This window comes from Triticum aestivum, chromosome 5B (genome assembly GCF_018294505.1).
Source record: "Triticum aestivum cultivar Chinese Spring chromosome 5B, IWGSC CS RefSeq v2.1, whole genome shotgun sequence".
Taxonomy (NCBI): domain Eukaryota; kingdom Viridiplantae; phylum Streptophyta; class Magnoliopsida; order Poales; family Poaceae; genus Triticum; species Triticum aestivum.
Genome location: NC_057807.1, coordinates 659,410,505 through 659,422,417, shown reverse-complemented (window position 1 = coordinate 659,422,417; position 11,913 = coordinate 659,410,505).

The following is an 11,913-nucleotide window of genomic DNA, read 5'->3' as shown; positions in this document are numbered from 1 at the left end:
TAGCTTGGTTTGTAGGTGGATTGATTGTTGCTTTCAGGGCACAGAAATGCTACGAGCGATTATACTTTGCTTTACGTGTGTGTACATAGAGGTGTTTGTTTTCAGGGACTTATTGGCTTAGGGACTTAAAAAAGTTCCTATAAATTCCATCTAAACCAAACAGGAAAAACTTATAGCAACTTAAAGTGAGCATTTGGAACTTATGAAATAAGACTCTCAAGGAGAGACTTATAGGGACTTATAGTTGTAATATAGTCTTATAGGAACTTATAAGTCACAGGAACCAAACAGGTAGGGACTTTTTAGGGACTTGAGACTTATAAGTTGAGACTAAAAAAAATCCTATGACTTATGAACCAAACAGGGCCATAGTCTGGTATGTACGTTCTGCGTGCAGTGAGCAGTCTAATTCGAATAATTATGTTAAATCAATAAATGGAAATAGATTTTTTTAGCAAAATAAATGGAAACAGTTAAATTAGAACATACAATCGGACTTTTCGTTCCCATGAGTCCGGACAGACATCAGATAGAAGAAACGAAAACGTAAATTAACCGCATAGAAGCTATATGTCGCTTATACTGAGATGTACACTCTGCTCGCCTCAAGCTTTTCACTGCGCATTGTAGTACTAGAGCGGCACACTTTCGCGTGTTCGTTCATTCACTCGTTGTCACTGTTTTTTTTTCTTTTTTTCTTTCCCTTTTTCTTTTGGCTTTGTCTAATCGTCACCGGTGTTTTTTGTTTTTTGTTTTTTTATCGGGTTTCTTTGCTTCTTTCACGTTTTAAATTGTTTTTATGTGTTTCTTTCTCGGTTTCACTGTTTCACATATATTTTAGTTTTTCTCTGGTTTTTCAGGTTTTTTGTGGGGTTTCCTTTTCTTCTTTCCTGCCGTAGTTGATTTTTCTTTCTTTCTTTTTTATTGTTGATTTTATTTTTCTGTCTATAACTGGTTTTATTTTGTTTCTTCACTTTCACTGTTTTCACTCCTTTGCATTAGTTCTCGTCAAAAAAATAAATTGTTCTTTGTTCTCCTTCATTTCTTTCCTGGGTTTCTTCATTTTTCTTTGGTTTCTTTGCCGTTTTCATCGATTTTCTTAAAAAATTCAACACATGTCTACTTGTTTTCATCACATAATATACATATTTAGTTACATGTTAAACATTTTTATGATACACATTGAACATTTAATACATGATATACTTTCTTAAAATACATGTTTTGAACATTTTTTTATATACATGATAAAAATTTCAAATACAAGTTGACCAATTTCTCAATGGCACTAACAATTTTTTCCTCTACATCATCAAGATTTTAATATATATGTTTAACATTTTGTAAGTACATATTAACATTATTTTAAAAATATATGTTTTGATGTGTACTTTATTTCATGTCAGTTTTACATTTTTCGTACATAACAGGAACATTTTTACATACATATTTACATTTTCAAATACATGTTTACATTTTTAATACATGATCAATTTTTGTCATTTTTCTATTTTATTTCTATTTTTTATTTTTTATTTGTTTGTATTTTTGTCTTCGGTTTTCTTTCCATTTTTTTATCTTTCTTGATACATGTAGTACATGTTTCCGTATATAGCTGAAACTTTTTTCACACATATTAAATAAATGAGTAACATTTTTTATATACAGGTTTGGAGGTCTACTTTTTTCATACAGGTTGCACGTTTTTTGTGTACAGTAGAAACATTTTTTATACTCAATTAACATTTTTCAAATACATGGTTGACATTTTTTTTCACATATATAGTTTGGTATCTACTTTTTTTTCATACAGTTGGCACACTTTTCCTATATATGACAAACATTTTTTATGTCTGTTTAACATTTTTAACATACATGATTAATTTTTTTTCAGATATATGTTTTGCTTTCTACTTTTCTCATACAGATTCCTCATTTTTCATGTACATTAGAAATATTTTTATTATACATGCTTAACATTTTTCAGTACATGGTCAAAATATTGTACATTTTTTATACATAAAATACTTTTTTATACACATTTAACACTTTCAAATATATGATTTACATTTTTTTCATTTCCACAAACATACTTTTCAAAACTACCAACATTTTTCAAAATTGCCTTAACCAATATTTTTATATTACATTAACATTTTTTAGATTCACCTTTATACTTTACAAAATATATAAGTTTTTTCAAATATATCAATTTATAACAAAGTTATAACTGGAAGGGGCAAAAATGATGTGATGTCATCACAATATTAGCATGACGAACACATTCCTTAGCGGCTCAGTCGATTACTGGCTCCTGTTTTGTGAACGCGGGAGAGGATGGCTACCACCTTGCATTAAGGGAGGCATAGTCACGCCCTTCTAACTAAACCACCCAAATCATCCTCCTATGTCCGTCCTGCCCGCACACCCCCAAACCGAGCATGTATCTGGGAAGGAATGAAAAATCCTATCTGGCACTCGCTGCAGCAGATTGTAGATTGTCGACTGGACACAAACGACGTGCGAGGCGAGCGCTCTGTGTGTGCAGGACCATTTTTAGCGTAGGCAGTCCACTGTTTTAACCGGTTTTGCGAACTTTTTAGAAGGTTTCTGAACAGTTTTTATCTTTTTTCTATAGTTCTACAGTTTAATGGTTTTAATTTTTGGATTTTAATTTTTAATTTTTGTTTTTTGTTTTCCATTTTTATGTTTTCATTTCTGGATTTTAATTTTTTTTATCTTTTTATGCCTCCTTTTTAGTTTATTTTATTTTTCCAAACAATGTTTGAAAATTTGTGAAATGATCATGCTTGCAATTTTTGTTCGGGGTATAAAAAATTATTCCTGTTTTAGAAAAGCACAAATAAAAAATTGTTCGCTTTTTCCCAAATTTTGAGCGGAGTGTGTTTGCACTTTCAAAAGATTTACATGTTTTTTTAAAGTTGTTCGTGATTTTGAATAATTTCTCTTGTTTATAAAAAATATTAAAAAAATTAAAAACTATTCAGGTTTATAAAAATCATTCAGGATTTAAAAAATTGTTCATGTTTTTGAAAGATCTTTGTGTTTTTCAAATTTCAAAAAAAAATCAGTGCTACAAAGTTGTTCGCAATTTTCAAGAAATTATTTTGAAATTTTTCAAAAATGTTTCAAAGCTCGACGTTGTTAGTGTGGTTCTCAAATATTTCGTGCTTCCCATCTTTCACGAGGACGCATTTTCTAGTGGCTAGAAGCAGGCGTTAATCAGTAAGAGGTTACGAGTTTGACTCCTCACAATCATGCAGCATTTTCTTGGATTTTTATATCTACGCTACATAACACAGCTGGCTCGCGCCCAGTGATGAAGTGTCTTGATGTGAGCAACTTCATCTTGAATCAATGTGTAACTAGGAGTTTGGGTTGCGCATTTGTAAGACCAGCACATTTGCGCAAAAGGACAGTGCAAAAACAAATGATCCCTTATTTCAAATACCTGCATGTCACACATGACACAAATGTAGTCCTCGATGAAGAAATTTTTTCTTTGGAGCATGGCCTTGGTATTAATCATGTTGTACACCATTAACCAGAAGAAGATTTTTTGTTTTAGTTGACAACAAGTTTTCCATATCCATCTGAGGACTGGAAGAACCTCATGATCTGGAGTGAGTAGTTGATAGGCTAGTCTTCCGAACATTGTTTGCCATTTAATGTGGACCTTTGTCACGGACATAGACACGTGTCTGTTTTTCCGTAAACTGTAAGCAACCCAGAGGGCTTTGTGGGAGTCTGGATCGTCTCCACGCACGACTTGGCACCCCCGGCCCACCCAAAGCCAAGGTGGAGCCCACACATTTAGAGCGGTCCACACTATTTCTGCACTAAAACCCCACTTCTCCACCCCCTCCGCTCCGATCGTTGCCATCCTTCACCCCAATTCCCACGCTTTTCGCTTCAGTGGCCGCATGGACGCGTACAAAGAACTAGCGAAGCCGCTGAGGTTGAGGATCAAGAGAAGGTGGTGCCCGCAAGGTCAACTCGGCGACACGACAAGCCTGCCGCCTCAAAGTGAAGGCAAAGGATGGTGCGGTGGGTGGGATAGGAGACAGGGTGCAGGGTCCGGGCGGGGCTGGGCACGCGGGGCGCCATCGCCGTTGCCATCCATGCACACGCTGACCTGGCCGAATCAATATCAGTCGCCCTACTTCTACGCCGCCAAGCAGCTAGACCGACAGGGGTAGTCCTCGGCCTCCGCCATCGGGTACGTCTCATTAGCATCGACGTTTACACAACACCGCTCTATTTCTCGACTCGGCATCACCTCAGCTTGTCCGGTTGTGGATGTTGTGCACGGAGCAGCTCAGTGCCCGCTATATGTTCACCGGTATGTCTCAACCGGGCGAGACAACGTATGGCGACGCGAACAAGAAGTTGATCCACGACAAAGGCGGAGGCTGCTTCGAGAACGGGCAAGGGAATGACTCTGAGCCGTTGGGCTGGTTCTTTTTATAATCGAGTGCATGTAAAAACTATAAATGTCGCGAACCAACCTGTGGTTGAGATGGTTAGGTGGACAGTGGTATCCCAACCCACCAGGGCTCAAATCCTTGTGCTCGCATTATTCCTGGATTTATTTCAGGATTTCCGACGATGCGCTTTCAGTGGGAGGAGACGTTCCCGTCGACGACGAGGCGCCTACGGTGGCTTCGTAAATCTCAAGATGATATGCCGGTTCAGTCTCTTGGAGGTGCTCATAGGGGTAAGGTGTGCGTGTGTGCGTTCATAGGGGTGAGTGTATGCGCGTGTATATGAGCGCCTAGGTCTGTACTGATGCTAAAAAAAACTATAAATGTCCACCTCTTTATGGTAGGTGACCGAATCCTATGAACATCATACTTTATTTTGCTCATATTGCTATGCATTTGAATGAAATTGACTAGACCTGAACGGATGTTTAGGGAATGCAGTTGGATGTCCAGCTCTCGTATCTATGTCTGCGGACTGGTTCGGACCAGTCCACGAACAAATAATGTGTACGTTTTATGTGTCCGCGTTGAAGATGCCCTAATATTGTTTGAAGTAAAATATGTAAGACGATGGATTCACAAGGATGTCATGGCAAGGTTATATCCTCTTCTTCATGTCAAGCTGATCGAGAAACCAAAGCACGACACATACTTACTTGCTCGGTAGAGCTAAAATACAATTACGGTGATTGTAATCGTACAGCTGACGCGCTTTAGTCCTCATACTCAGCAAGCTTGTATTACTGATGTACACCGGCAGAGGTTCCCCGAAAAACCAGGAGCCCTCGACCGAAGGCGACTAGGGTTTCGATGGCGGCGGGCGCCCGTTGACATCGTCGTCGGCGGGGCGATCTGATCTGCGGCGGGGAGAGATGGCTTCCGCGTCGTCGTCTCCCACGGCGCACAACGCGAACCCAGGCGAACCGTTGTCGCCTCGCTCGGCAAGGGCGCGGCTGGAGGAAGCCATGGACAAGCTAGATCTCACCGAGGAGGAGGCTACCCCCTTGGTGATCGATGATCTGGAAGAAGGAGTCCAGGAGAAGTGGCTGATCGCAGGCAAGGTTCTTCATCGCAAAATCCTGCATATCCAGACTATTGCTAATGCGTTGAGGCCGGCATGGGGAAACCCTAGAGGCTTGTCCTTCAAGCCGGGGGGAGAGAACATATTCGTCGCGGAGTTCGAGAATCGCCGTGATCGTGATCGCGTGCGAGATGGTTCTCCGTGGCACGTTAGCCGGCATGCAGTGATCCTCTCAGAATTCCAAGACTGCATGAGGCCGTCCGAACTGAAGTTTGATAAAATTCAACTTTGGGCTAGGGTCCTAAATCTGCCTTTCAATCTGCGCAATGATACTTGGGGGAAAGCAATTGCAAAACAGATTGATAAAGAGGCCTCCTCCGTCCAGTTTGACCCTGTTGGGGGATTCCTGAGAGCTAGGGTTACCTTAGATGTGAGTAAACCTTTACGGCGGTGGATTTTAATCGACTCTGCCAAGAGGAAATCCGGGGACTGGTACGATATCCAATATGAACAAGTTCCAAACTTCTGCTTCTCGTGTGGCCGCCTAGGTCACTCTGATATGTTTTGCCCCACTCCGGGTACACGGGATGAGCATGGCGAGCTTCCTTTCAGCACAAACATGTGTGCTTCTGATGAGCGCAAGGGAGCAGCGTCCAGTGATGATTCATCCAGAGGGCCTCAGAAGACCGCGGCCAGCAAGAAAGATGCCTCTTCCTCCAATACGAATGCGGCCGCCACAACTGAGGTAAACTCTCCCCCGAAGAGAAGGAACCAACCAAAGAGGAAGGGGGGCCTCAGATGGAGAAAGTATACCGTAGAGTCGACCCTTTGGCCATCACCAGCAATGCGATGGTGGAGGGCAGTGGTGCTGCTACGGAGATGGTGGTGTTCAAAGCTCAAACAAATAAGGATTCTGATGGTGGCAATGGGAAGGAAGAGAGAGAGAACTCGGAGCCAGACCCAAAGAAGAAGAAACCTACCCCACCCTCATCGGAGAACACATCGGCGGCGGCTGCCAGTCAGCCCCGCGGAGAGCAATGAAACATCTCAGCTGGAACTGCCGGGGGCTTGGGAACCCCGAGGCAGTTCGGGAGCTTCGTAAAATTGCGAAGCAGAAAGGGCCCAACCTAATTTTTGTGATGGAAACAAAGATTAGGGCGAAGAGAGTCGAAAATCTGAAGCATACACTTGGTTTTTCGGGCTGTTTTGCTGTTGACAGTGCAGGGCTTAGTGGTGGCCTCGGCTTGTTTTGGTCAAGTGAGATCTCTGTTGATCTTAAGAGTTATAGTTCCGGCCATATTGATGTGATGGCTCGGAAAGTTGGTTCCCCCTCACACGAATGGAGATTTACGGGGTTTTACGGAGCCCTGCGAAGCGAGGATCGGCACCACAGCTGGAGTTGCTTGAGACAGTTACACGCAATACCGCATCAAGCATGGTTATGTCTTGGTGACTTCAACGAAACGATGTATGCCACAGAACACTATAGCAGAGCTCAGAGGGCGGAGTGGCAGATGCGTGCGTTTCGGGACGTCCTAGATGATTGCTCCCTGCAGGATCTTGGGTTCTCAGGGGTGCCATACACATGGGATAATGGTCAGGCCGGCGAGATGAATGTGAAAGCCCGACTGGATAGAGGGGTGGCCAATGAAGCTTTTCTTCAGAGCTTCGAAGTCGCACGGGTGAGACACATTAGCTCAGTGGAGTCAGATCACTGTTTTGTTTTGGTTGAGCAACAAGTTCTACAACACACGAGAGGACCAAAGCAGTTTCGATACGAAGATGTTTGGCAGTCTCATGCTGAATATGATCAGTTGGTTGCGGAAGCGTGGCGACGGAATCATGCCGGCCAAGATCTTGCCGCTATCCAACACACATTGCAACAACTCCAAGTTGAGCTTGGGGCGTGGGGTGCAAAAGAGTTTGGTTGCCTCGCTAAGAGGGTTCGGAAATTACAAAGAAAGCTTGAACTTTTGAGGAGGAGATCCATTGGACGAGGGCCTTCTGACGAGGAAAAGTCAATTGTGCTGCAACTGCGGGAAGCATTGCGGCAAGAGGAGATTTGGATGCGGCAACGTTCGCGCGTGCCATGGCTACGGAAAGGTGATCGAAATACGGCATACTATCACGCCCTAGCAGCGCAGCGGAAGCGAGTGAACCGCATTGCCCATCTTCAGCGCTCGGACGGGTCCACATGTGCGATCGAGGATGAAGATAAGGCGAAAGTGCAATCATTCTATCACGATCTGTACTCCTCTCAAGGTTATAATGATATGAATGAGTTGCTTCAGTTTGTCCCGGCGCGTGTAACCGAGGACATGAATACCTCCTTGGATAAACCCTTCGAGCCGGACGAGGTCTGCGTTGCCCTTTTTCAAATGTCTCCATCCAAAGCACCGGGCGTTGATGGGTTTACCGCAGGGTTTTTTCAAAGGCATTGGGATCTCATCAAGGATGACTTAGTGCCGGCGATCCTTGGTTTCTTGAATGGGGGTGATCTACCTTATGGCTTCAATGATACTTCTATCACACTTATTCCTAAGGTACGGAACCCTCAGTCTATCACTCAATACCGGCCGATTTCTCTATGTCCTGTTCCCTACAAAATTGCTGCCAAGATGATAACTAACCTCTTCAAAGAGTTCATGGATATAGTTGTTAGCCAGGAACAGAGTGCTTTTGTCCCTGGTCGTCTGATCACTGATAACGTGGTGGTGGCGTTTGAGAGTGTCCACACAATGAGGCGAAAGAAGAAGGGAAAGAACTTCTCGTGTGCTGTCAAGCTAGACATGATGAAGGCCTACGATAGAGTTGAATGGCACTACCTCGAGGCGATCATGGTCAAGCTTGGTTTTAGTGCTCATTTCGTGAACTTGGTATTGAAATGCGTCACTTCGGTTCGGTTCTCGGTGAGGGTGAATAGGGAGTTGCTGCCATTCTTCACCCCGTCTAGGGGGCTGCGGCAGGGCTGTCCTATATCGCCATTTCTTTTCTTACTCTGTGCCGAAGGATTTACGTCTCTGCTCAAATTCTATGGGGGCATTCATATTGACAGGGGCATCCGTGTCTCCTTTCGAGCACCGTGGGTGAGTCATTTACTCTTTGCCGATGATAGTCTCATCTTCATCAGTGCAACTCAGGAGAGTGCGGACCGACTCAATGCGATTTTGTTGATTTATGCTTCTTGCTCGGGCCAGGCAGTCAATCGTGACAAAAGTGCCATCTTTTTCTCGCCCAATACACCGCATGCAAGACGACAAGCAGTCAAACTGGTTCTTGGTGTTCATATGGAGGCATTTAGTGACAGATCTTTGGGCTTACCCACAGCGGTTGGGAGAATCACTAGTGAGACTTTTGATCATATTGGGGACAGATCCAGGAGCAAAATGAATGGATGGGCAGAGCGGCTACTAGCTTGTGCTGGGAGGGAAACTCTTATTAAATCAGTGATCCAGGCCATTCCAACCTTCAGTATGAGTTGTTTTCGTCTAACGAAGAAGGTTTGCAAAGGCCTCACCGCTAGTATGGCCAAATTCTGGTGGAGTGGATCTCTTGATCGACGATCTATGCATTGGCTATCGTGGGAGAAACTTGCGTCACCGAAGTGTCAGGGAGGAATGGGTTTTCGCGATCTTGAGTTATTCAACCTGGCACTACTTGGTAAGCATGGATGGAGATTTATTACTAATCCTAACTCTTTATGTGCCCAAGTGATGAAGGGGCGTTTTTTTCCGGATTGTGATTTTATGGAGGCTTCAGTACCACACACATCGTCTGCTATTTGGCGAGCGATCATCGCCGGAAGGGAAGCTCTCCATGTTGGTCTCATTAAGAGGGTGGGGGACGGCAGCACTATCTCGATTTGGGAAGATAAGTGGATCCCGGGCCTTTCATCTTGTCCCCTACGGTGATGCCGGGAGGGACGACTCTTGCCACCGTCGGTGAGCTCATCGACCATGACAACGGGACGTGGCGGCGGGAATTGATCTACAATGTTTTCATTCGACCGGACGCCGACGCCATATTGAATATCCCCTTGCGCCGCGGTGGGGGTGATGATTTTCGAGCTTGGGTTTTTGAAAGAAGCGGCAACTACTCCGTAAAATCTGCGTACCGTGCTCTCGTGACTCGGAAAGAGCGGCTAGCTCAAGAGGAAGGGGCGGTTACAAACTCCTCACAGACCGATGAACGGATGTGGAAGTCGCTTTGGAAGCTCAAGGTTTTGCCGAAGGTACGTGTATTCTGGTGGCGGGTTATTCGTCGCATTCTTCCAGATGAGTGCACGCTTCGGTATCGTCATATCAAACCTATAAGCAGATGCAATGTCTGCCATGCAATGGATGAGGATCTCATGCACGCCTTAGTGCATTGCTCTCATGCCAAACTTTTCTGGGAGCAGGCTCACGGTCTCTTTGGCGTTCGACGGCCGCGGCTGCACCCTGATACATGGTCTCGTGATATCATATGTGATGATCAATTCACGGACACTGAAAGGGCCCAAATGATCTCTGTTATGTGGGCAATCTGGCACTCGAGAAATCGAGTGACTCATGATGATGACCAGCTGGAGCCTTTCACTTCAGTGAGGCGGATTCGGGAGGACTTGGCATTGCTGGATATCCCGCATTCTCATGCTGCAGTGCTACCAAGTCATGGTTGGAGACCGCCGGACTCATGGGTGGTTAAGATCAACACGGATGCAGCTTTGAGTATGGATTCCGACAAGGTGGGTGTGGGTGGTGTAGCACGTTCTAACACAACCTTGTTGGGTGCTTGGAGTAAACCTCATATTGGGGTCACAGATCCTTTTATCGGTGAGACGCTCGCGCTTCGAGATGGAATTATTTTTGCAAATCTACGGGGCTTCTCACATGTGATAATGGAAACGAATTGCCTGGAGATTGTTAATCTCTGGAACACTCGCCACAACAGCCTCCCTGTGGTGGCACCTTTACTTGTCGAAATTGGAGAGCTAGCTGCTACTTTTTCTTCTTTTGTTATTCAACATGTAATGCGAGTAGCCAATGTACTGGCCCACCTTTGTGCGAAACATGCATGTACACTGGTGGTCACCGAGAGTTGGACTGACTCGAGACCCTCTTTCCTGCTCACCAGCCTTTTGGCTGATGATGCCAGGAGCTCGTTCGTTGAATAAAAGCTCTCAGGTTTAAACGCAAAAAAAAGCTTGTATTACTGACTCACTTTATAGGCGACGGGTTACTGCTAACTAATGACGCGGCTGAATCGCTGATTGTATATCGATTAGTGGTACCGATTCCTACTTTTGGGCCAGACAGCAGTCGGACCCGTCGGCCCCGCGCCTACATTGTTTTCCCTGTGCAAACGACGGGCGCACGCACGCTCGGCCGTCACGTGCACGCACACCCATATCTGCTCGGCTCCTCCTGCTGCCCGCTGACACACGCAACGGCTCGATCTATCCATCCATCGATAACCCCTGGCCGACCGGCGATGGGCGATGGACCTCCTCGTGCGCGCGCGCGTGGTGTGTCTGCCGCGCGCTTTGCCTGCCATGCCGTTGCCCGGCGTGTCCCCGGCCCCCAACGGCATCATCTGGACCGAGTTGCCCGCGTGTGATCCGCGCGTGCGGCAAAGTGATCACCGCCGGACCGAGCGACGGCGTCTAGCGGCGGTGCGGAATCCGTGATGCCGACGCGCGCTCACTGTGGTTGGCGGTTGCACCACGGTTCAAAGCGATCGGAAGTCGAGCAAACCAAACGTTGGAAGGAGAACCTGATTCTGCTTCTGGATGATGGACCGCACCGCCACCGCCACGGCAGGAGAAAGGGAATCCCGATTTCTTGTTCTTCTTCTTCGTCGTCGATCGACGACGTTGCCCTCCTCCGCTATGTCCGGTGCATGATTTTCAGTTCGTTTGTTTAGATCGGGGTCGAGCAAATTGTTAGGGCATCTCCAACGCCGATCCCTAAACCAGACACTGCAATTATCTGCGGACATGAGGGACAGTCCGTGGACACAGATGCGGGAGGGAGCCATCCAAGGCAATCCGCGTATGTCGGTTAAATTTTAAAAGAATTCGAGCGAAAATGAACAAATTTAATGCATATGGGAACACATTGGGCAATATTCATTCATATTTGGATGATTTTTTATTTACATAAACCAGATGCTTTTCATTTAAACCAAAGCAAATTCATTACGTTTAGTTATGAGCCGGCACGAATGCGGCATTGATTCTCTGGAGCGGCGCCGACCTTTTCGTGCAGGAACGCACGCTGGCGCGCAGTGGTGGAGCTAGCCGAAAAACTCTGGGGGGCGAAACACAAATGATCAGTGTCTGGAGGGGGGCAAATGCTAAAAATGTTCTAATCTAAGTCTCCCAAAAAAAATTCTTCAAAAATTGGT